Raw genomic sequence first — 24,363 nt, forward strand, 5'->3', positions numbered from 1 at the left:
GCTCAAGTCATGAACCCAGGGTCCTGGGAAAGAGCCCCACATCGGGCTTCCTGCTCAGCGGGAAGCTTGCTTCTCCCTCCCTCTCTGCCTACTGCTCTACTTACTTGTGCTTTCTCTTTCAAACAAATCTTTAAAGAAAAAAATCAACATTAATGTTATAAGATTCCAACTTGATAAATTAAATAAACTAGCATATCCTACCCAAAGAAATACAGCAATTTAGAAATAATAATATTATTGACAAAGGAAATAAAGCTACAATAGAGAAGATAAATAAAACCAGGAATTGGTTCACAGCAATAAAGTAGAGTTCAGGGAAAATTTTCCCATACAAGGGAAAAAAAGAAGATACAAATAAGTAGTAGGAATGAAAAGGGGAAAAACTATAGATGCCGTAGAATTTATGATGGTAAAGGATTATTATATAAAAAAACTTTTTGTTAATATGTTTTGAAGACGTAGTTTAAATTATTACTTTCATAGAAAAATATAACTTACTTAAATTGACCCAAGAATAAATAGAAAATGTTTTATGTTCCTTAAATAAGTTGAAATCTGATCCTTTAAAGAACATCTTTAACGTGATCCTTTAAAGAAAACATCAAGTTCAGAAGGTTTTATAGGTGACTTTCTTCAAACTTTCAAAGACTAGAGATAATTCTAAGTAAACCTTTTCACTTATTTCAGCAAGAGCTGGGTTTTTAAAAACATATAACTATCCCTATTTTTACGTGTTGGCAACTATTGAAACATTTTTGTTGGTACAGGCAAAACAAAATATGTCTGTAAGCTGCTTTTGGCCTATAGTCTGCCACTTTGCAACCCTTGATCTAAATTTTACAGAGAGAGCTGATCCAAGTCATAGTGCAATTAAATTGGACAATTTAGTTCTAACAAAGAAAACTCACAGACAGAATCATGAGACACTGACATGCATTGCCAGAAGAGGTTGTGGAAATATTCTCTGAAGACTAAAAATCACAGCTGAGTATGGTATTCCTAATAAGGCTGGTATGCACCCCTGCTTGGAGGCAGAGGGATGGACAAGACGACCTTTTGTTTCATGGACGCTTTTAGCTTTTCTAATAAATGCAGTTTTCTTAATACTACTTATCTGTATTTCCACCTAATCCAATAATGAACATAGTGATTTGATGCTTATTCTAGACACTCAGGCTTCAGGAAAAAAGCCATTATTATTTAGGTCTAATTTAGAGCCCAGTATCTTCTAGCCCATCCAATTACTTTCATCTCTTTTATTAGCAGAGGTAATCTAATGTAGTGATTAATAGCATGGACTTTAGAGCCAGACTTTTAGTTCAACTCCTGGCTCTACCATTTCATACCTGTGTGACCTCTCCATACCTTAATTTCCTCACCAGAAAAGAGTAAGACAGACAGGATCCCTATTTTTAGAGCCTTCATGTTTTAGCTGTGGGAGACAATTTAAAAAGACACGTAGTGTATGTCAGCAGACTCTGTGGTCCTGTCTTGGAATCTGGACTTGAGTGTGTGATTTGGTTTGGACACTGGAATAAGGCAGAAGTGATGGTGCTCCGGTTCTAAGCCTGGGCCTCAAGAGTTTTTGTGTGTTTCTTGTACTTCTGTTATTTCCATGAGAGGCATATGCTGGACTTTCTTGCTAATCCCAGGAGAAGGATGAAACAGTAGGGGAAGCAGAGCTAAATTCAGCTAGACTACTCAGTTCTTAGCTGGCTATCCGCTGAGACCAGCAGAACTGCCCAGCCAAGCCCGACCGAGATTTGCCATCTCCCCAGCTTAACTGGCAGATGAGTGAGAATTAACAAATGGTGGTGGTTTTAACTCTGAGTTTTGGGTGTTTTGTTACACAGCAATAGCTGACAGATAAAAGGATCTAGGTCTACTCTAGGTCCTTTGGGCCCAAGACTCATTTGATTAAATAATATTTAATATTTAATGGAATTTTGATATAGTATAATAAAAATATTAAAGTCTCAGTTTGTGTGGAAAAATTTGAAATGAAGCAAATATCTATATCACCCCACCTCCCCTCAACTCCAACCAAATTTTGTCAAGAATCCTGTAACTTCAAGGTTGGTTGGTTGAATGCGTTGTGAACTATGCCAGCTTGAGACAACAGAAATGCTTGATATTTGTCTGGATCAACCTTCAAATATTGAGTCTTCCATAATGTGAGGCCACCATTGAGCCCATCACATAAAATGCAACTACCTTGGACTGCTGTCATTATCTTCAGATGAGGAAACTAAGATGTGTACAGGTTGAGATCACACGGTAAATGGCAAGTGCCTTCTAGGATGATGGGCAGTACAGAAAGTTAGAGCAATCCCGATTGCCCAGAATGTGTGTTCTTTACTGCAGGACTCCGTTCAGGAATGTATAGTCACTACTGGTGGTTTGAGTCCGTTCTTTGCTCTTGCCAAGTGGGGCAGCCCAGTTTAACGGACTGTGTGCCCTCTGCTTACTGTATTCAGAATCTCAAATTTCTAGTGAATTATGACTTCGGTTTCTGCATATTTTTTATGGTCCTTGATGTTTCCAATCTTGCATTTAACATTCCTAGGAACATGTTCTCTGATCCTTGTATCCATGCCTTTTAAGTGTTTCCTGCCTTATCTATTCTCTGCTGCTCTGGATCGACATTTTGTACTTCCCCAGTTCTATCTTTATCAGTTCTTTGGAATAAGGTTTCACCTCTGCCTTTTGGGTCATGCAGACTTGGCCTAAATAGGAGTTAGGTCATTCCTACCCCCTCACTAGACTTTGTTGGCTCTTCAATAAATTCCCGGCCCTTTGTGGCCCTCTAGTGGCTTCCTGATTTACTGCTTTATTTTATGACCTGCTTAACCCTCTGTTAACTGAAAGGAGTTTTTGGGACCAGCGGTTTTAAAGGATGTGGTTAATGACTGCCATTTCATCTTTGGCCAGATTCTGCCCCCTTCATAATGCTGTTATGTGACTAGAGAATGTATAATCATTTATATTCAAGATTTGAAGAAAATTAATGAAAATTATTGCTGAGATCCCAAGGAAAAGTCTACTCTAATAATGTTTTGACCTCCATTTGATCCCTATTCTAACAGATGTTTTCCTCTCAGTATTAAGGAGTCAGGAAGTCAGTCAACAAACATTTATCAAACATTTACCAAGTACTTCACACTCTTCTTGGATACTAGGATCCAGCTGGAAGAAAATGGTCTCCATTGTATTTCAAAAACAATTCTGTTAACATCATTAAAACAACAGAAACCCCCTCCAACAACTTACATGACTTATGTGAAGAGATGTTCATCTTGTCGTTCCGATTCCAAGTGAATCTGTGCCACTTTTTTTTTTTTTTTTTTTTTTTTAAGATTTTGTTCATTTGAGAGAGAGAGAGAGGGAGAAGCAGGCTCCTCACTGAGCAGGGAACCCGATGTGGGGCTTGATCCCGGGACCCTGAGATCATGACTTGGGCTGAAGGCAAATGCTTAACTGACTGAGCCATGCAGGCATCCCGCCACTTTTTATAGTGCTGGCCTGGTTTGTTGCAATAAGATCAGGCATCATAGGTAGCAGTATGAACAATACAAGATTGATTGCAAACCAAGTTTTCCACAACAAATGTGCAACGAGTAAATTCAGTTTTTTCCAGCAAAACCTGAAACAAATGTTGTAGGTGAAGTATCCAGGTTAAGGGTTATGTAATAGTAAATCTCTGCAGGTAAAATAGAATTTCACAAGAACACTTGTAGCAAACCACCCAATTTTATCATTTGGCTTTAAAGGTCCTTCATTCCACCTTGGCTAAGATTTCTATTTTTGGTGTCTTCAAGACTTGCTCTGGGCTTGGTATTCTCAAAACATTTGTGATGATAGTATTATCCTTAAAGTTCCTTAACCATTTTTGGAATGTGTAATCTCTGATTTCAACTATAATCTTAACCAAGATTGTATCAGGTTTCCAAGTTGTGTAATTTTCTGTTTTTGCACAGATGTAACACTGATGGCCAAAGTTGCTGACCTCAAGGAGTCTATATCCTTGTAGGGGAGAGAGCTGATGAACATAAAAATAAATATATAAGTCTTGGGGAGCCTCCTGTGCCTGGATGAAAGTCATTTGCCTCTAGTCAAAGCTGGTCAGACCCCACCAGTTTTCTCTGTCTCCATCCCCAGATCCTTTTGCTTCCAAGGAGAATATTGAAAATACTCCTGGATTCAACAGCTGCTGTGGTACAGGCAGCGGCTGTTGTTTCTTATAAGCAGCTACTGACCCTGGCTGGCTTCATCCAGCCCTCAGTCCTGGAGGGAGTAGAAGTCGGGGCTCGTGGGAAGGCCACTTCCTCATGCCATCCCTGAGGGCCTACAACTTTCCCCTGGGAACTGAGCGCTTTGAACACTTTCTAGAAGGTCAGAACCTTTCAGTGAGTTTCTGCCCATTTGCGAGAGGTAGGAGGGGGGGAGTCAGTCTCAGGACATGTTGACCCCTACCCTTGTATTGCCTTCTCTCAAGGCCTTTCCCATGAAGGCTAATACCATGGGGGCAGATCCAAGTGTTGTAGACCCAGAAACTTAGATAAATTGTGTGTGTGTGTGGGGGGGGGTGCAATTTGAGGATAACAACACAAAATAGTTACTAGATATGGAAGTATTTAGAATGAGAGGTCATAACAAATTAAACATTTTTTGAGGCTGGCCAATAACAGAAATGTCACATAAATCTAGCAAAATAACAAAAGACATTTATTACTTGTCCAACATCCCTGTACAGTACTTTTTCCCCTATGTTCGTGGCTGCGTACTCTTTGAGCACATCTCCCTATGTAAAAGATTTTGATTTCTAAGAGACGGCAGAAGGATGGTGCTATGGACTGAATGTTTTTGTTCCCCTTAGATTCAGGTGTTGAAGACTAACCCCCAATGTGATGGTGTTAGGAGGTGATTAGGTCTGAGGCCAGAGCCCTCACTAATGGGATGAGTTCACTTAGGCCTCAGAGAGCTCTCTTGTCCCTTCTGCCCAGTGAGGACACGAAGAAAAGACGGCCGTCTATGAACCAGGAGTCAGGCTTTCACTGGACATGAATATGCCAGCATTTTAATCTGAGACTTCTCAGCTTCCAGGACTGTGAGAGACAAATATTTGTTCTTGAAGCCACACCATCTCTGTTTTTTTATTTGTTTGTTTTGTTTTTGTTTTTGCGGTAGCCTGAATAGGCTAAGACAGATACATACATACATCACTCCTTTTAGCATGGTTAGATCAAAATTCCTTTAAAAAAAAAAGAGTTTAGAGAAGTTATTTATAGCTTCATAATTCATTATTGGTAATGTAATTTAGAACTTTAGAATTAACCTATAAAATTTGGGAAATCCTTGAACAATTTTCTTCATGTATGAGTTATGAAAGTTGGAAGAATTTTCCATAGTTTAGCTTCTGCTTCTCTACATTTCAAGTTCAGTTTCTCCCTAACTATCCACATACTTCCAGAGCTGGACACCAAAAGGCATGATCATACGGTCAAACAAAAGACCTTTGGGCCCCCAGGTCATGACCCTGGTTAAGTAGTCAGGGTAGATGGTCGGAATGTTCCAGGAAGATATTCTTATATGGGGACAGTTAACAGCTGAGCTCTGTATGGAAGTAACTGTAAACCACCTAAGTGTATCCCACTAAACTCAAACCAGGTTCGTTCTCAACTTCTCTTTAGTTGGATCCCCAGAGCCGGTGTTCACTCCAACATAACTGGCAGGAGAACTAGGAGGGGAAGCCAGAAGTGGAGGCGACAGTGGTCTTAATCAATTGCAACTCAAATATCTTTTGCAAATTTTACAAAAACATGCCCATGTAAACCCATTACTGGGGCCTCTCCCAGGGCCTGGCAGGGTCCATGCAGGTGAGAGGCCTGAAGACTAAGATTTTATTCATGGTAAATATTCCTCTGCCCTTACCTGCCCTTATTGAGGAACGTTTCTTCCAGCCTGGAACGCTTTTTCATCATCTATTTAGTCTGGAAAGAATTTCTCTCACCTCCCATCCTTGGAATCCTCTTACAGGTACTCCCCAGCTCTGGCCTTGCGCTTCCTCATCTCTCCACCGACACCACCTCTGTGAGGCTGTCAGCAAATTCTGAGTTGTAACAACTCTTTCCAGGCTGTTTTACTGGCCCTCCCCACTGTATATTACACTGTTGAGAGTTTTCCCTTCTGGAAACACCTCCTTTGGCTTCTGTGGTGTAACCCTTGCCCTTCACCTGCTCTGATCTACTCTTCCACCACTCTGTTCTCTGTTCCTAAAAGTTGGTGTTCCTGCAGGTTCCATCCTTTCTCAGCTTGTCAGTCTACGCAGAGCCCCAGAGCGCTGGCATCCATTCCCATGATGGCAGCTGGTACTCCTGTGCTCTGGCTTCTGAGGCTGGATCTCAGCCTAGGCCTCTGTAACCATCCATTTGTGGCTGTCTCTTTCCCTAGACTGTGGCCTTGAGGCAGGAACCATATATTATTTAAGTTTGCATCCCCAGTTCCTAGCAGGTACTTAATAAATGTCTGCATGAATGAATGAAGTAGGGAATGCTGTCTAGTGAGACTTTGGTTACAGGTTAAGTTGGGATGCTCAACCATGTATGGAGCACTATATGCAGAGCGGAAAACACAGCCATTCCACCCAGCGACTTGCAGTCATCCCATTTCATTCTTCATCAGAGAAGGGAAGCCCTAACACAGGAAGAAATGAAAATAAAAGAAGCCAGCAGCAGATCAATTCTATTTCAAATGGAGATCAAAATAAAGATGGCAGTATTTTCATTAGAAACCCATGGAAACCACTCTCTACAGTCTTCTACTCTGAGAGATTCTGAAAAATTTGCTTTAGCAGTCTGGTGAATGAAGGCAAAGAAAAGCAGCATTTCTTTAAACACTTTTTTTTTTTTTTCTATTCATTTACAGTTGACAACAACTTCAAATTTTCTTAGCCTGACATAGAAAATTGGATGGTATTTCTTTGTGCAACTAATAAAGTAAATTATTTCATCTGTTCTGAATATATTTTCTCCTTGAAGTCTGATTATATGCCTAGGCTCTGTCTAAACACAAATTGCAAAAAAGAAAAAAACATACTTAAGAAACCTTGTCCCTGAATAGCACTAAAATCTTGTTTGTTTAAATTTTTTTAAACTTTTTCCAAGCAATTGTTTACTACAATTAGAAAATTGAACTCAGTTGAATTAATATATCTTTTAGGTAATAAAATTCCCTTAGGCTATATAATCAAGATTCTAATCTCTTGCTAGTACCTTAAGTTCAAAGATCTAGCCCCAATTTTGTTACTCCTTCAACAAGAGGTCAGATGGTACCCATACCCTCACTTTTTAAAAAATTTAAATTCGATTAATTAACATATAGTGTATTATTAGTGTCGAAGGTAGAGTTCAGTGATTCATCAGTTGTATATAACAGCCAGTGCTCATCACATCGCATGCCCTCCTTAAGGTCCCTCACTCAGTTACCCCATCTCCCCACCCACCTCCCCTCCAGCAACCCTCAGTTTATTTTCTGTGGTTAAGAGTCTCTTATGTTTTGTCTCCCTCTCTGATTATGTCTTGTTTTCTTTTTCCCTCCCTTCCTCTATACTCCTCTGTTTTGTTTCTTAAATTGCACATATGAGTGAAATCATATAATTGTCCTTCTCTGATTGACTTATTTCACTTAGCATAATACCCTCTAGTTCCATCCACGTCGTTACAAATGGCAAGATTTCATTATTTTTGATGGCTAATATTCCATTGTGTGTGTGTGTGTGTGTGTGTGTGTGTGTGTATATATACCACGTCTTCTTCTTCTTCTTCTTTTTTTTTTTTTTAAAGACTTTGTCTATCCATTTGCCAGAGAGAGAGAGAGCACAAGCAGGGGGAGTGGCAGGCAGAGAGAGAAGTAGGCCCCCCGCTGAGCAAGGAGCCTGATGTGGGATGCGGGATTCAGTGTGGGGTGTGGGACTCAGTCCCAAGACTCTGGGATCATTACCTAAGCCGAAGGCAGAGGCCCAACTGACTCAACAGCTCAGGTGTCCGTATACCACATATTCTTTATCCATTCATCTGTTGATGGACATCTGGGCTCTTTCCATGGTTTGGCTATTGTGGACAATGCTGCTATAAACATTGGGGTGCAGGTGCTGCTTTGGAGCAATACATTTGTATCTTTGCGCACTTTTTAAAGTGAAACTGTAAAAATCCTTCAGTGACTGAGAAATCTAAAATTCTTTGAGGAAGTTAGTAGCATGCACAGGTTGCCTTTCTTGGAGGCTAGGAGAAGTGTCAGGAGTGGAAAGAGAAGGGTATTGGATAAGAACTATGAGTTCTTCGTGCCCAGAAGGTGGGAGCCTTAGAGGCTGTGGGAATCAGCACTGTGCCTGTAAGTAGCTGTGGAAGGAGCCTGGTTCTCAGGGGTGGTCCCCGATCACCACCAGAAGCATCACCTGGGAACTTGATAGAAGAGCAGATTCCAGGCCCTCACCCCAGACTAACTTTATCAGAAATTCTGGGGGTGAGGCCCAGCCATCTGTATTGTAGCAAGCCCCTAGATGATTTGGAAGTATGGTCAAGTTTGACAGTACTTGATTTAGAAGGAAATGGAACACCTCTGTGCATGTGAAAATGTTCTGTTAAGAAGATAGTGAAATTTTTTTGTTAAAAATAATAGGCAGTACTATACAAGTTATGTTTTCTAAAGCAAACTGATTTTTTAAATAATTTTTTATTATGTTAGTTACCATACAGTACACCCCTAGTTTTTGATGTAAAGTTCCATGATTCATTACTTGTGTATAACACCCAGTACACCATGCAGTATGTGCCCTCCTTAAAACCCATCACCAGCCTATCCCAATCCCCCCCCCGAAGCCCTCAGTTTGTTTCCCAGAGTCCATAGTCTCTCATGGTTCATTCCCCCTTCTGTTTACCCCCCCTTCCTTCTTCCCTTTCCTCTCCTACTGATCTTCCTACTTCTTATGTTCCATAAATGAGTGAAACCATATGATAATTGTCTTTCTCTGCTTGACTTATTTCGCTTAAGGGGATTCCTCTTACATTATTGGTGGGAATGCAAGTTGGTACAGCCACTTTGGAAAACAGTGTGGAGGTCCCTTAAAAAGTTAAAAATTGAGCTACCCTATGATCCAGCAATTGCACTACTGGGTATTTACCCCAAAGATACAGATGTAGTGAAGAGAAGGGCCATGTGCACCCCAATGTTCATAGCAGCATTGTCCACAATAGCTAAACTATGGAAGGAGCCGAGATGCCCTTCAACGGATGACTGGATTAAGAAGATGTGGTCCATATATACAATGGAATATTACTCAGCCATCAAAAAGAATGATTTCACAACATTTGCAGCAACATGGATGGGACTGGAGGAGATAAAGCAAACTGATTTATCTGACAGTTTTTCTCATGGTTGAGTGACATCCTCTACCATGACTGGTTGCTAAATAGAATACAGAAGACCTCCCCACCTTATCCACAGGGGATACATTCCAAGACCCCTCTGTGGATGTCTGAAACCATGCAAAGTACTGAACCCTATGTGTACTACGTTTTTTCCTATACCTGTATACCGTGATAAAGTTCAATTTGTAAATTAGGCACAGCATGAGATTAACAACAACAAGAATAAAATAGAACAATTATAACACTATTCTGTAATAGAAGTTATGTCAGTGTGGTCTTTCTCAAAATGTTGTGCTGTACTCACACATGTGATGATGTGAGATAAAATGCCTGTGTGGTGAGATGAGGTGAGGAGAACGATGTAGGCACTGTGATGTAGTGTTAGGCTACTATTGACCTTCTGACAATATGTCAGAGGGTCATTTGCTTTTGAACTGCGTAACTAAAACCAAGAAAGTGACACTGGGGGGGGGGGACTACTGTCCATTTTAAGGATGGGTTTAGAAGGAAAGATTCCCACTGACTGTTGTCTACATTACAGTTTCTCAGCCACAGACACATGATAGCTTGTCTTTCCGGTAAAATTATGCAAGTGCTTATCAGATTTTCACATCATTTGTGTATAGGTACTATTTTCGTAGGCACTGCAAACAAAAAACCCCGTCAAATTTGAGTTTGTTTGCCTTTAACTGAGCTAAACTTATTTTTATTTTAACTTTCCATTTTTTTCAAGCTTTTCCTTCTGTGTTCATGGTTAGAGTGTTAATAGGTCAAACTAGTTGCACTCCCGATGGTCTAATTCTATTCACCATCATTTTTTGGCAGTGAATTCTGATTTTGGCATGCTCTCACAATGACACAAGCATGCTAAATTAGCTAAGAAGAGCATCAGAATGCCAGAATAAATCCAGGCAGAATAAATCCAAAAATATCATCAAAGATCGCAAGGACATTTAAGAATACTGGTTGGCTTACATATCCACTCCAAGGAAAACTTGTTTTGATGACTTCACCGTTGCCACTTTGGTTCTGTTGATGATGGTGTTTGTTTTCAGTGTGTATACTAACATATTAGTGAAGGACCCCTTGGGCTACACGTGAGTTGACCGAAACCCTACTCAAACTGATTGCAGCAAAGAGAAGTAACTCTCATAACTGAAAAGACCAGAAGTATCTGTCTTCAGGCATGGCTTGGCTCCAATCCAGGGTCTCAAATAATGTGTTTAGGCAGTCTCTAAAATGTTTCCTAATGATCCTTTCCTCCTGGTATTCATGCCGTGTGTAATCCCTTTACCTTGAGTGTAGGTTGGATCTAGAGACTTGCTTTCAACAGGTAGAAATTGGCGACAGGAATGGGGTGTCATTTCCAAGATTAGGTTGTAAAAGGACTGTGACTTCTGTCTGGCCTGCCATTGCTTGCTCACACTGTCCTAGAGCTCGTTCTCTGGGAGAGTCAAGCTGCCATGTTGTGAGTAGCCCTGTGGAGAGGCCCAGGTGGCAAGAAATGAGTGTTTCCAGCCAACAGGAACCTGAGACATGCCAAAGGCCACATGAGTGAGCTTGAAAGTGGGTTCTCTGTGACCTGTGGACATCCATGTGAATGCAGCTCTTCCCCAGTGGAGCCTGCAGAAGACTGTAGTCCTGGTCATTATCTTAACTGCTGAACTAGAACCACCCAACTAAGCCCCACTGCGTTCCTGCCCATCAGCTACTGCAAGATAATCAATGGTTGCTTTTCATTGCTATGTTTTGGGGTAATTCATTATATAGCAACAAATAGCAAGTACAGGTATCATTCACCCTAGGATTTGCTCTCTGGCTCCCAGCAACGCTTTCCTCTGTGTGGCCTTTATTACCAGCTAGACCTTCCTTATGTGGTGGCAGATGTGCTGGTAGCTCCAGGCTCATAGCCTAGCTCCCTCAAAGAGTAAGTGTCTTTCTCCTTTGCAGTGGATAAAGGAAAATTCCTGGGATTCAGCCTCATGAAACTGACTTGGATCATTTCCTGCTGGAGCATTTAGCAGTACTTTTTCCTCATGCTGCTCCCTCTGGTGGTTTGGAAACACCTGAGTAATTATAACTGGAGAGTAGAGTTCAAGGTTGATCTACCTACCTGCTCCACTTTCAGCCTCTCTGAGTTTGAGTTCTACGTTAGGCCAGAGGTGACCCCAGAGTATCGTCTGCTTGTTTTTTGCCATAGGTGAACTTCCAGTAAAATCTAGGTGGTGGAACAGAGCACAGATGACTCAGACGGGCAGCGGTAAGTGTGTCCACAAGATGTCAGTTTATGTATAGACTATATCTATTAATAGCCATTATATGACTGTTAAGGTGTTCATAGTTCTCATTTTATAAAATTTATTTAAATTCAATTACCCAACATATAGTTTTTGATGTAGTGTTCAATGATGCATTAGTTGCATATAACACCCAGTGCTCATCACAACACATGCCTACCTTAATGCCCATCACCCATTACTCATTTTTATTTTCTATCTTCATGACCAATTGTTGACTTGTTTATATCAGCTTTCTGGGCCCAGTTCAACTCCTGAAATCCTAGGAATGTACCACGTGTTGTTTGCTGCAGGAGTTCTGTTCCCAGTGGTTCTCACTGTTGGAACATTCTTCTCCAGCTTGGTCTTTCTTTGGCCGCCCTTCAGTTGGGAGTGGTAGAATGTCATAATCAAGAGCCAGGGCTTTACATCTAGAGACCTGGGTTTGAGCCCTGGCTAGGCTGTTTACAAGCTGTGCTGCCATGTTTTCTCTGAATTGTAGTTTCTTATGAAGTGGAGCTTTTAGTACCTGCCTCATAAGAACTAACGTTACAATGTCCTTCTTCCAATGCAGAAACCAGATTGGAACATGGTACTTCAGATAACCCAATTAGCTCACCATCTTCTGAACTCTTGTAATGATATATCTTAGTCTGTAATAAATCTTTTTTTCGGTGGGGGGCAAGGGGTAGCCACATCATACTGCTCATTTGAATTGATCTTCTAAGGAAAAAATCCTCAGTTCTTTTTCACACGAACTGCTAATAAACCACATCCCTCCTATTCTGTACTCGTCCCACTGAAAATTTGTACTTAAACATTTGGCTTCATATTGATGCCTATAATATTGTTTTGTTGTTCTTTTACCTGCCTAGTCTCTTTGAGTCTTTTGCTTCATTCAGTGAATCAGTTGGATGGGCACTGTGTTGGGTGATGGAGTTGCCCACTGGGTGAGTAGGGTGTCTGTTCTGTCACTCAAGATATTGACGAAACACAGTCTACACTCCTTTTGCATGGTATTGGCTGATTAATCAATCTGAACTCTTTGTTTATGTAGCTAGCTGTGAGTGCCCTAATTGTTCTAATTATCAATCCACATAGCTTCAGATTCTCCTCCTGGATGTCATGAAAGTCTTTTTCAAATACTTTGTTAAAAATCATAGCCTATGTGTGATCTACATTATTATAACTTTATCAAAAAAGAAAATGAAAGGTCTCCTCACTTTCATATCGTCAGCTGTCTCTTGGTCAGTAAGAAGTCCTGAGAGGCGGGTCCCTTTTTTACTTGTGAATAATACTATTGCTGATGTGTAAGAGTTCCAGCTCTTCTGTTTTTTTTTTTTTTGCCAACACACAGTATGATCAGAAGTCCTTTTTGTCAGTTTTCTGAGGGTGAAACAGTTTCTTATCATTATCATTAGAAATCCTTAATTATTGCTGAGATTGACAGTTTGGGTTTTCTTTCCTATAGTTTCTTTGCCTCTTTGTATTTTTTGGTCATTTTTCTGAACTTTGATTTTTTTTTAAATTTAAGTTCAATCTTGGAGATCTTTCTATACCTGTACATGTATAGAGTGTAATTTCTTTTTTAACGATTGCAAAATGTCTCATTTCATGGATAGAGCATGATTTACTTAACAATGTCCTAATATTTAGGTTATTACCCATTTTTTAAAAAAATATTTTTTTTTTATTCGAGAGACAGCACACAAGTGGGGAGGGGCAGAGGGGGAGGGAGAGAGAATCTGAAGCAGACTCTGCACTGAGCACAGAGCACAGGTCGATCCCATGACCATGAGATTATAACCTGAACCGAAATCAACAGTCTTAACTGACTGAGCCACCCAGGTGCCCTGGTTATTACCCATCTTTATTTCCTACAGTAAACACTGCTTTGTGATTTGCTTAGTACACTCACAGATACAATTCTAAGAGACAAATTGTCAATCAAAAAGTATGTGCATTTTGCTTTTAAGAAAAAAAAAAAGGTTTATTTGTCAGTGCAAGGGGGAGGGGCAGAGGGAGAGGTAGAGTCTTTTTTTTTTTTTTTTTTGCTTTGAAATGTTTTATTGAAGTTTTTTTTTTTAAAGAGCAATAATTTATGCCGTGAACCGGAAGAGTAAGACGGCGTCTTCCAGCCCCACCCGTCACCCCCAGGGGTGGCCTACCGACCTGGTTTGGGGTCCCCCTGGGAACAGGACAGTGGGCGGGGGCCAGGACCCTGGCGGGAGGAGGCCTGCGCTGCTGGGGCGGCTGCAGAGTCAGGGAGAGGTAGAGTCTTAAGCAGACTCTGTCCTGAGTATGGAGCCCAACATGGGGCCTGATCTCATGACCCTGAGATCATGACTTGAGCCGAAACCAAGAGTCAGCCGCTTAACCTACTACTGCAGCACCCAGGTGGCCCTGCATTTTGTATTTCAATGAGTATTGCTGAACAACCTTCCAAAAATGTTGTGCCAGTTTTATTCTTCCTTCAACAAGACTGTCTTCCACTGGGATCAGGAACATGCTCTGTGTGCTCAGCTGACGAGGCCGTTTGTTCTACAAGCCTTTAGCATCATCATCACTTCTGTCTCTTCCTTTATCATTACCTGAGTACCCTCCAAGGGGAGATCATCCTCTTGTGCCTAGCTTCCCACATGATCGGGACAGATGACCTTTTTATTTAGCAAGTATTTATTCTTCCTTCATTCCTACCCTTTCTCCCCACGCCCCTCACATCCTCATAGGAAGAGTGTATTTCCTTATCCCACTAATTTTGGACTGGCCATGTGACTTGCTTCCAGCAGTGGAGTGTGCATGTGTGAGACAGGTGCAGAAGTTTTTTTCTCCTGTTTCTGTTTGCTTTTTTTAATTGAGATTATTTTTTTATTGAGATAACTGATACATAACATTGCATACGTTTAAGGTATACAGTGTATTGATTTGATTTATATATTGCAGTATGATTACCACTGTGACATTAGGTAACACCTCAATCACAGACCTAATTTTCATTTCTTTTTTCGTAGTGAGAACAATTAAGATCTCATCTCTTAGAAATTTGAAGTTCAGAATACAGTATTGTTGACTTTAATCACTTATGCTGTGCATTAGATCTCCAGAACTTACTTACTTACTAGTTGCAAGTTTGTACCCTTAAACAACAACTCCCTCATTTCTCTACCCTCCAGCCCCTGGTAACCACCTGTTTTGTGGTGATCTCAGCCTGTCAATAACCAATATTGTGGCCAGACCAAACTTTGTGATTCTAATGATTTCAAGATGTTCTTTTGTAATAATGACCAGGAAACTTTATTACTTACAGGACCTGGAAATTGCACAGCATTCCTGGGGCCACACAGTGGGGCTGCGGGTGGAGAGGGTGTGCGTGAGCCTAGGGGTGTTTTTATTGGGATGGAAGGTGGGGGACTAGGGTTTTGCGCACTCCCTCTTTATTAGTGAATTTGAAACAAACATCAGAGCAGGAATTTGAAACTCAGGCGGGGAAGAAACAAGTTGCCCAAATGATCGTGTAGAAATTAACCAGGATCTCTAAAACAAAGGAGCCTCAATGGGGACAGGTGGCCTGGCTCTTGATTTGGTGATGTAATTGGCAATGTGTTTATTCGGGATAGCTATCTTTTAAGTGAACTCCTCTCTGAAGTGGATGCCTTGGCAATAAAAGCTTTAGTCAGACACTTGAAATTACAAAAAGGAAAAAAAAAACTGTTAGGGTCTACACTACAGTCCACTCTGATTCCAAGGCATAAGAGTCAACAGTGAGGATGTTAATCTCCTGGGTAGTTGATATGCTAAATATCAGGAAGAGGGCACTTTGTAAGCCAGAAAGTATGTCTCTAAATAGGATTATAGTAGTGAATCTTACGATAATTATATAGGCAATAGTCTGAAATCCAGTCTAGATCTGTTGTCCCAAACTTGAAAGGTCCTGCAGTAAAACTAAGTCTCAGGGACTCTAGGAATTTCTTCAAAGATTTGGGTAGTATTGGGAAATATTTTTTAATTAATTAATTAATTATGAGAGATGGGGAAGGGGGAGAGGGAGTGAGAGACTCTTAAACAGGCTCCATGCCCAGTGTGGAGCCTGACATCGGGTTTGATCTTATGACCCTGAGATCGTGACCTGAGCCGAAATCAAGAGTTGTATGCTTAACTAACTGAGCCGCACAGGCACCCCAGCATTGGGAAATATTTTAACATCTTGGGCCATTTGGTGTAAGTCTGAACCTGTCCTGAGTTGGTAGATTGTTCCATATCTCATCGAACTGGTCTCTTAGTCCTGAGGATAGTTAGTTAAAGGTTGTGTCTCCTTTCAGGAGGTGGTGATGCAGGGGGGCTCCCAAAGTTAGGCTTATTTTGTACAAGTATTTGCATTAGGTATATAATAAGAGACATTTCTATGGAAACCAAAATCAAAACACAAAGATTAATGATCAGAGCAAGTTGTAATCCCAGTTTCTGTGTTCTGAAGGCAGCCACTCAAGAAGATTTTTAGATATTGGGCTGGAAGCATCTTCAGATGGAGGGAAGGCAGATAGTGACAATCTGATAGATTTTCCTGGTCTGCAGCTTGAATGTCCCTGATGATCTTTCTCAGTGGCCTGCACAGCAGCAGGTGTGAAGATTGTCCATACATGAGCTGTTGTGATTTCTCTGACGTTTATATCAAATTGTCCAGTGTTAGCTTGCATGGCTTTGGGTAAAGGGCAGTTTTAGTGCTCAAAGATTCCAAGTCAGAGGGTGGGAGAAAAACTGGAGATATTAGTTTGGAGAGTTAGTCAGATATTGGAGCAAATGTGAAGAATTTAGCAGCCAGTCTAGTTTGCAGGTAGAAAAAAACCCTCAAAGACAATTAATAGGACCAAAATCCGATATCCACAAGGGTGTACTATAGTTTTCCACTGAAACATAGTTTTTTTTTTTTTCTCTAAAATTAGTCCTGTTTCTATCAGAGATTAAGTAAGACTAATTTGTTATCAAAGTAAGTCTAGTCTCATTAAACTTGGCCTGATTATTTACATAGGTCCTGTTTTGTGACCATACAGGCTCCTTTAGGTCTGGTTTGCTGGAACTTTTCATAAATCTCAGATTGAACTTTTGAAAATTTTGATTACTGTAACTTTGTAATGTAGCTTGAAGTCTGGAATTGTGATACCTCAAGTTTTGTTTTTCTTTAAGATTGCTTTGTGGTACCATACAAATTTTAGGATTGGTTGTTCTAGTTGTGTGAAAAATGCTGGTGATATTTTGATTGGGATTGCATTAAATGTGTAGGTTGCTTTGGGTAGTATAGACATTTTAACAATATTTGTTCTTCTAGTCCATAAGCATAGAATGTCTTCCCATTTCTTTGTGTCCTCTTCAGTTTTTTTCATCAGTGTTTTATAGTTTTCAGAGTACAAGTCTTTCACCTCTTTGATTAAATTTATTCCTAGGTACTTGATTATTTTTGGTGCAATTGTAAATGTGATTGTTTTCTTAATTTCTCTTTCTGCTACTTCATTATTAGTGTATAGAAATGCAACAGATTTCTGTACATTGATTTTATATCTGGTGATCTTACTGAATTCATTTATCAGTTCTGGTCATTTTTTGGAGGAGTCTTTAGGGTTTTCTATATGTAATTTCATGTAATCTGCAAATAGTGTATGTTTTACTTATTTCTTATTTGGATGCCTTTTATTGCTTTTTGTCATCTGATCGCTGTGCCTAGGGCTTCCAGTACCATGTTGAATAAGAATATGTTTGCTATGGGTTTTTCACATAAGGTCTTTTTTATGTCGAGAAATGTGCCCTCTAAACCTACTTCATTGATGTAGGTCAACAGGGATGTAGGTTCCCTCTAAATGTAGGTTACATCATGAATGGTTGTCGTACTTTGTCAAATGCTTTTTCTGCATCTATTGAAATGATCATATAGTTTTTATCCTTATTGATGTGATGTTTTACGTTGATTGACTTGCAAATATTGAACCACCCTTGTATCCCAGGAATAAATCCCACTTAATTGTGGCAAATAATTTTTTTTAATGTATTGTTGGATTTTAGTTTGCTAGTATTTTGTTGAGGATTTTTACATCTATGCTCATCAGAGATATTGGCCTATAGTTCTCTTTTTTGTGTGGTGTCTCTATCTGGTTTTGATATCAGGGTAATGCTGGCCTCATAGCATGAATTTGGAAGTCTTCCTTCTTCTATTTTTTGGAATAGTTTGAGAAGAATAGGTATTAACTCTTCTTTAAATATTTGGTAGAATTCACCTGGACTTCTGTTCGTTGGGAGTTTTTTGATTACTGATTTAATTTCACTGCTGCTGATTGGTCTTTCTAATTTTCTGTTTCTTCCTGCTCCAGTTTTCATATTTTATAAGTTTCTAGGAATTTATCCACTTCTTCTAGGTTGTCCCATTTGTCGGTGTATAATTTTTTACAATATTTTCTTAAAATCGTTTGTATTTCTGTGGTGTCAGTTGTTATTTCTCCATTTCTCCTCTTTCATTTGTGATTTTATTTATTTGAGACCCCTCTACTCTTTTTTTTTTTTTTTATGAGTCTGGCTAGAGGTTTATCAATTTTGTTGATTTTTTTTTTTAAGAATTTTTAAAAAATTGCTGAACTCTACCTCTGAAACTAATAATACCCTATGTGTTAATTAATTGAATTTAAATAAAATAAAAATATAAAAAATAAAGAAATTTCTTTTTTTAAAAATATATTTTTAAAGTTTTTATTTTTAAGGAATCTGTACAGCCAACATGGGGCTCAAACTTACAACCCCAAAATTGAGAGTTGCATGCTCTACTGACTGAGCCAGCTAGGTGCCCCAATTTCGTTAATCTTTTCAAAGGACCAGCTCCTGGTTTCATTGATCTGTTCTATTAGTTTTGTTTTCTTTTCATTTCTATATCATTTATTTCTGCTCTGATCTTCATTATGTCCTTTCTTCTGCTTGGTTTTGGGTTTTGTTTGTTCTTCTATCTCCTTTAAGTGTATGTTTATAGCATAACTTCTTATTTGACAGTGCTTCCCATGTAATTTAACATGTCAAGTAAGCCTAATTTATCTTTTCTCTTTTTATGGAAACAAATATTTTTAGATATATTAGGGACCCTCTAAGAAGTCCCAAAGTTAATTTGAGGTCAGAAAGACTTCATTTAGAATTTGATTTTTGGAAAGTTTGTCAAAAATATCAAAATGATTTAATACACTTGATCATAAGTCACTGTGAAATGATACTTATCCTTTTAACCAAAGTGACAGACTTCTCAGGCAATTACAGGAAGTTACATAGCTGTAATGGTACTGGCACAAAAACAGACACATAGACCAATGGAACAGAATAGAGAGCCCAGAAATGGACCCTCAGCTCTTTGGGCAACTAATATTTGATAAAGCAGGAAAAAACATCCGGTGGGAAAAAGACAGTCTCTTCAATAAATGGTGCTGGGAAAATTGGACAGCTACATGCAAAAGAATGAAACTTGACCACTATCTCACACCATACACAAAAATAAACTCCAAATGGATGAAAGACCTCGATGTGAGACAGGAATCCATCAAAATTCTAGAGGAGAACATACGACATCGGCCAAAGCAACCTTTTTCATGACACATCCCCAAAGGCAAGAGAAACAAAAGATAAAATGAATTTATGGGACTTCATCAAGATTAAAAGTTTCTGCACATCCAAGGAAACAGAAAAACTAAGAGGCAGCCCACGGAATGGGAGAATATATTTGCAAATGACACTACAGATAAAGGACTGGTATCCAAGATCTACAAAGAACTTCTCAAACTCAATACACGAGAAACAAATAAATCAAAAAATGGGCAGAAGATATGAACAGACACTTTTCCAATGAAGACATACAAATGGCTAACAGACACATGAAAAAATGTTCAAAATCATTAGCCATCAAGGAAATTCAAATCAAAACCACACTGAGATACCACCTTACGCCAGTTAGAATGGCAAAAATAGACAAGGCAAGAAACAACAATTGTTGGAGAGGATGTGGAGAAAGGGGATCTCTCCTACATTGTTGGTGGGAATGCAAGTTGGTACAGCCACTCTGGAAAACCGTGTGGAGGTCCCTTAAAAAGTTAAAAATTGAGCTACCCTATGATCCAGCCATTGCACTACTGGGTGTTTACCCCAAAGATACAGACGTAGTGAAGAGAAGGGCCATATGCACCCCAATGTTCATAGCAGCAATGTCCACAATAGCTAAATCGTGGAAGGAGCCGAGATGCCCTGCAACAGATGACTGGATTAAGAAGTTGTGGTCCATATATACAATGGAATATTACTCAGCAATCAGAAAGAATGAGTTCTCAACATTTGCTACAACATGGACGGCACTGGAGGAGATAATGCTTAGTGAAATAAGTCAAGCAGAGAAAGACAACTATCATATGATTTCTCTCATCTATGGAACATAAGAACTAGAATGATCAGTAGGGGAAGAAAGGGATAAAGAAAGGGGGGGTAATCAGAAGGGGGAATGAAACATGAGAGACTATGGACTATGAGATACAAACTGAGGGCTACAGAGGGGAGGGGGGTGGGGGAATGGGATAGACCGGTGATGGGTAGTAAGGAGGGCACATATTGCATGGTGCACTGGGTGTTATACACAACTAATGAATCATCGAGCCTTACATCGAAAACCGGGGATGTACTGTATGGTGACTTAACATAATATAATAAAAAATCATTATTAAAATAAAAAAAAAAAAAGGAAGTTACATAGCTGTAAAACAAAACAAAACCAACAACTTCAGCTCTTAATTGAGAAGACTTAGTTTTCTTAAGTAATCAAAGACCTGATAAAGACAGCATGAAGCACAGGGAATTATTTTGATTAAACAAAGAATCTCTGTTTCTAGGCAGATTACTTACAAGATAAAGAAAAACTTTTTACATTCTTACAAGAAGACCAGTAGTCCAAGAAAACACTGTCCTTGTAGCATAGGAAAGAAAATTAGATTTTTGTTTATATAAGTACACTGTTGATAATGAAAAGTCATTTTAAAAATTCTTGTAATAACAATTCAGTTTTAGTTAGCTTGATTACACAAGATAAAATTCTTTTTTCCCCTGGCTGTCTTTCCCCAACTTCCTATACCATTTTGTACTTCATTTTCCTCTATCTCATTCTGAAATAACCAGTTTTACTTTAGGACAAATTTACTTTCTCTTCCCTTAATAACAGGCATCTCCATACCTCATACCCTTTCTTAGCCAAAATTACATTCTATTTTCCTTGCAAACAGAGTTTTTCCCCCTTATTTCTAGAAGGTTTAGTTATGTATATTAATTAGAATTCTTAACCTTGAAACCTTAATTTCTAATGAAAACTAAAAATTTCTAATGAAAACAATTGTGAACTGTCAGGCCAGCATCTTTTAGATTGGCAAATTTATGAATACATTTCAAAATTTCTAGGAAAACGCATTCCCTCACGGTACAATATTTCAGTGTGGCACAAACATGTTTACTTATAGACCCAAATATTTCTAGTTCCTCTGAATAAGAGATTTAGAGTAGATACACTTGTTTAGTAATTAATGTTTCAGTATTTTATCTTATTTGGAAATGATCTAGACATTTAATGAATTTCCACCATTTAACTTAGCAAAACACTGAGATTTGGGAACCCATTTAAGTAGACCTATCATAACACATAATTGTTGGAAAGTTTACTTAAAAACTTTTATTTCACTTACACTTATTTAATGTACTTTTTCTTAACAATTATATTTAGATTACTCATGAAAATCTGGTGAGACATTAAAAGAGCTATCCATCAGCTTATTTTTCTTACTGACAAAATTTTTTTTGCAACAGAGATAACATGAGCAATATTATTTGGCTTATGAACCCAGGTAGAATAAAAGTTGTATGTCCCCATTTTATTTCTCTGAAGACATGCTTATTTTAATTATACCAACGAACTTTAGCTTTTATTTACCAAAGATTCTCCTAGATCATGTGAACTTGAATGTTTCTATTACATTTCTGAGAGTCTGGAAATATTTAATTTGATAAGTGTTTATTTTTCTTTGAGCTAGTTAGATGGAGCTGTTTTACAAATTAAATTTGGCAGTATCATCCACAGGTAGAGAGGAAAAAAAATCACCTATACACAGTATAAGTTTATACATATACATAAACAAGCAGACAGACACAGACCCTGTAGCTTTCATTTTAAATTTTCAGCTGTGGATCGGGTTACAACAACATAAAACTCAGTAGTTTATAAATAACATTTTAATCCAAATTGTGTCCGGCAGACAGAACCAGTAAAGGTTACCCAATCCAATGGCTAAAACTTTTTACTAATACTTGTGGAGAAGATTTTTAAGATCTGTATTTGTCCTTGACAAGTAACCTTAGGAGGCTAGATTAAGGTGGACTAGATCTTGGGCAAGAGATCTCTTATAGCACTTTGTATTTTAAAAGGCTTCTCCATTCATTGTATTTCTTTAGTCTCAGGGGATTGTGGGCAGTTTTAATTACTGCCTGGGTGTTTACATTTCAAAAGCATGGCAAGATTTACATCTTCAAAGGACAGAGAAAGTTTTTTCCTAGGAGTTCTAGTGCCTTTTGGATGATTCTGGCATTCCCAATTAAAATGTGGTAGCGCCAGCCAGTAATTAGGGGGAGAACCTTAGAAAGAATAATTCTCTGGACTCAGGGTCAAATGGGGTCTCTTCAGGGTTGGAAATGAAGAGGCAGTCATTCGGGTCACTATGGTCATGGAAGTGATCAACCTATTGAACCACGCCAGTTTTGTGTAGCAGGAGATGGGCCTCATCTAATGTTATCCACTTACTGTAAGCCTTAGCAGTGATCATTATGATGGAAGGATGGGCACAGCCCCAGGCAATAAATATGCCGGTTAGGAGAGGGAGGGCCCTGCTCTGGGGGCCTTTGCCTTCCCTTCCCCCTCTTCATCCTCTCTAGAGGCCTTGATTACCCTGTCAGCTTTTCCTTTGGTGGCAGGGACATCTTGTGAGGCATTATTTTTTCGTTCTGCCCCATTCATGGGAAAGCCTAGGGGGCTCAGGATCTATGGTATCTCAGAGGAAATGAGCACACAACTTTAAGAAAGTGAAGGGCTTCAGGGTCTTTAGAAATACCAGCCAGATGATGGATTTTGCCTGCCATGGAGGACAGTTCAGAGCCCATTTCAAATAAGCAAAAAACCTGAAATAGCCAGTTAGCTCCCCTCTGTCCTTCCTGCTGCATGAAATCTTTAAGGAAGCTTTGAATTTCAGATAAGGTAGTTTTTGATCAGTTTCAACTTTTTGATTTTCTCCTGTTAACTTAATCTTATGTGTTACTGGAAAATTTGGGGTAATGTCACTGTGAGCCCTCTTCATAAGCGGTCACTTTCCTTTACAGGGTGTCCTAAGCGACCTCTCTGGGATTGGGGACCACCTCCACTAGTGTGCCACACAAAGAGTCTTGGGGAAAAGCTCTTAGGCCTCTGGAGCCTAAACTAGAGTCTTGGCATGGTATGCATGGCACTGAGCAATGCCTGGGAAGCTTCATGGGGTTTGCATTTATTAGGAAGCTGGGGTACCTCTTCAGGGTTCTTAGGAGGCGGTGGGACCAGATGTTCAGGATATTTATATTTGTCCATTAATTTTTTTTTTTTTTTTTTTTTTTGCGATATCACACCAGGGATTGGACCCATAATATCTCATTGGGTCAGGGGACAAGGAGTGATAGCAGTGAGTGAAGTGGTGACACAGACCATAGGCTTCTGTTGCATTTTCTCTCCGGTGGCTATTCCACTCTTCTGGGTTAGGACATGTAGTCCAGCCATGACCGACTGACTCAGTGATTGGAGGCAGAGGTCTCCCATGCTCCTCACCTACTGCAATCTTTTCCTTGTACCTTTACCCTAGAGCCTCACCTTGCACTGTGACAGTAGCCTTGCAATCCAGCGCACCCTTCTTAGCTGTTCTTGGCCTTGAGGAGTGAAGGGCCCTCATGCACATTAATAGCCAATTCAGGTCTCTAGAATTCGAGAGTAGTGGGCTAATCACCTTGTTAGACTACATACCCTTGATCAGGCTGCTCAGGGGAGATTGCTGGACTATTATGGCAGCTATGATCTTTTGGGTTGGCTGCTGCAGGCAACCTGTGACAGGGGCAATATGCCAAAGCGCATAGCAGAGCCGCAGACCCCCAGCAAGTGGTGCTGGTTTTCCAGATGGTGTTACGCACCTGAGTTAGGCGCTTAGTAAGCAAGTTGCAGCTATAGGGCATTCCCCTTGGTGAACTGAAAGGGCAGTATTCATTCATGCTGACTAAGGCAGTTATTTTGTGTTGCTGTCAGCCTGGCAATAACCAATGTGGTGGCTGGATTAGCTTTTGTGGTTCTTTTTTTTTATAATGATTTTTTATTATATTATGTTAGTCACCATACAGTACATCCCCGGTTTCCGATGTAAGGCTCGATGATTCATTAGTTGCGTATAATACCCAGTGCACCATGCAATACGTGCCCTCCTTACTACTCATCACCGGCCTATCCCATTCCCCCACCCCCCTCCCCTCTGTAGCCCTCAGTTTGTTTCTCATAGTCCATAGCAGAGAAAGACAACTACCATATGATTTCTCTCATCTATGGAACATAAGAACTA

General features: G+C 39.6%; 1 long non-coding RNA gene across 7 annotated transcripts in view; it reads left to right on the forward strand.

Annotated features, from left to right (window-relative positions):
• LOC148110420 (uncharacterized) overlaps positions 1 to 24,363 on the forward strand; it is a 191,319-nt gene that overhangs the window by 38,156 nt on the left and 128,800 nt on the right. The window lies entirely within an intron of this gene.

This window comes from Ursus americanus, chromosome 3 (assembly GCF_024610735.1).
Source record: "Ursus americanus isolate L20-20 chromosome 3, mUrsAme1.1.p, whole genome shotgun sequence".
Lineage (NCBI taxonomy): Eukaryota > Metazoa > Chordata > Mammalia > Carnivora > Ursidae > Ursus > Ursus americanus.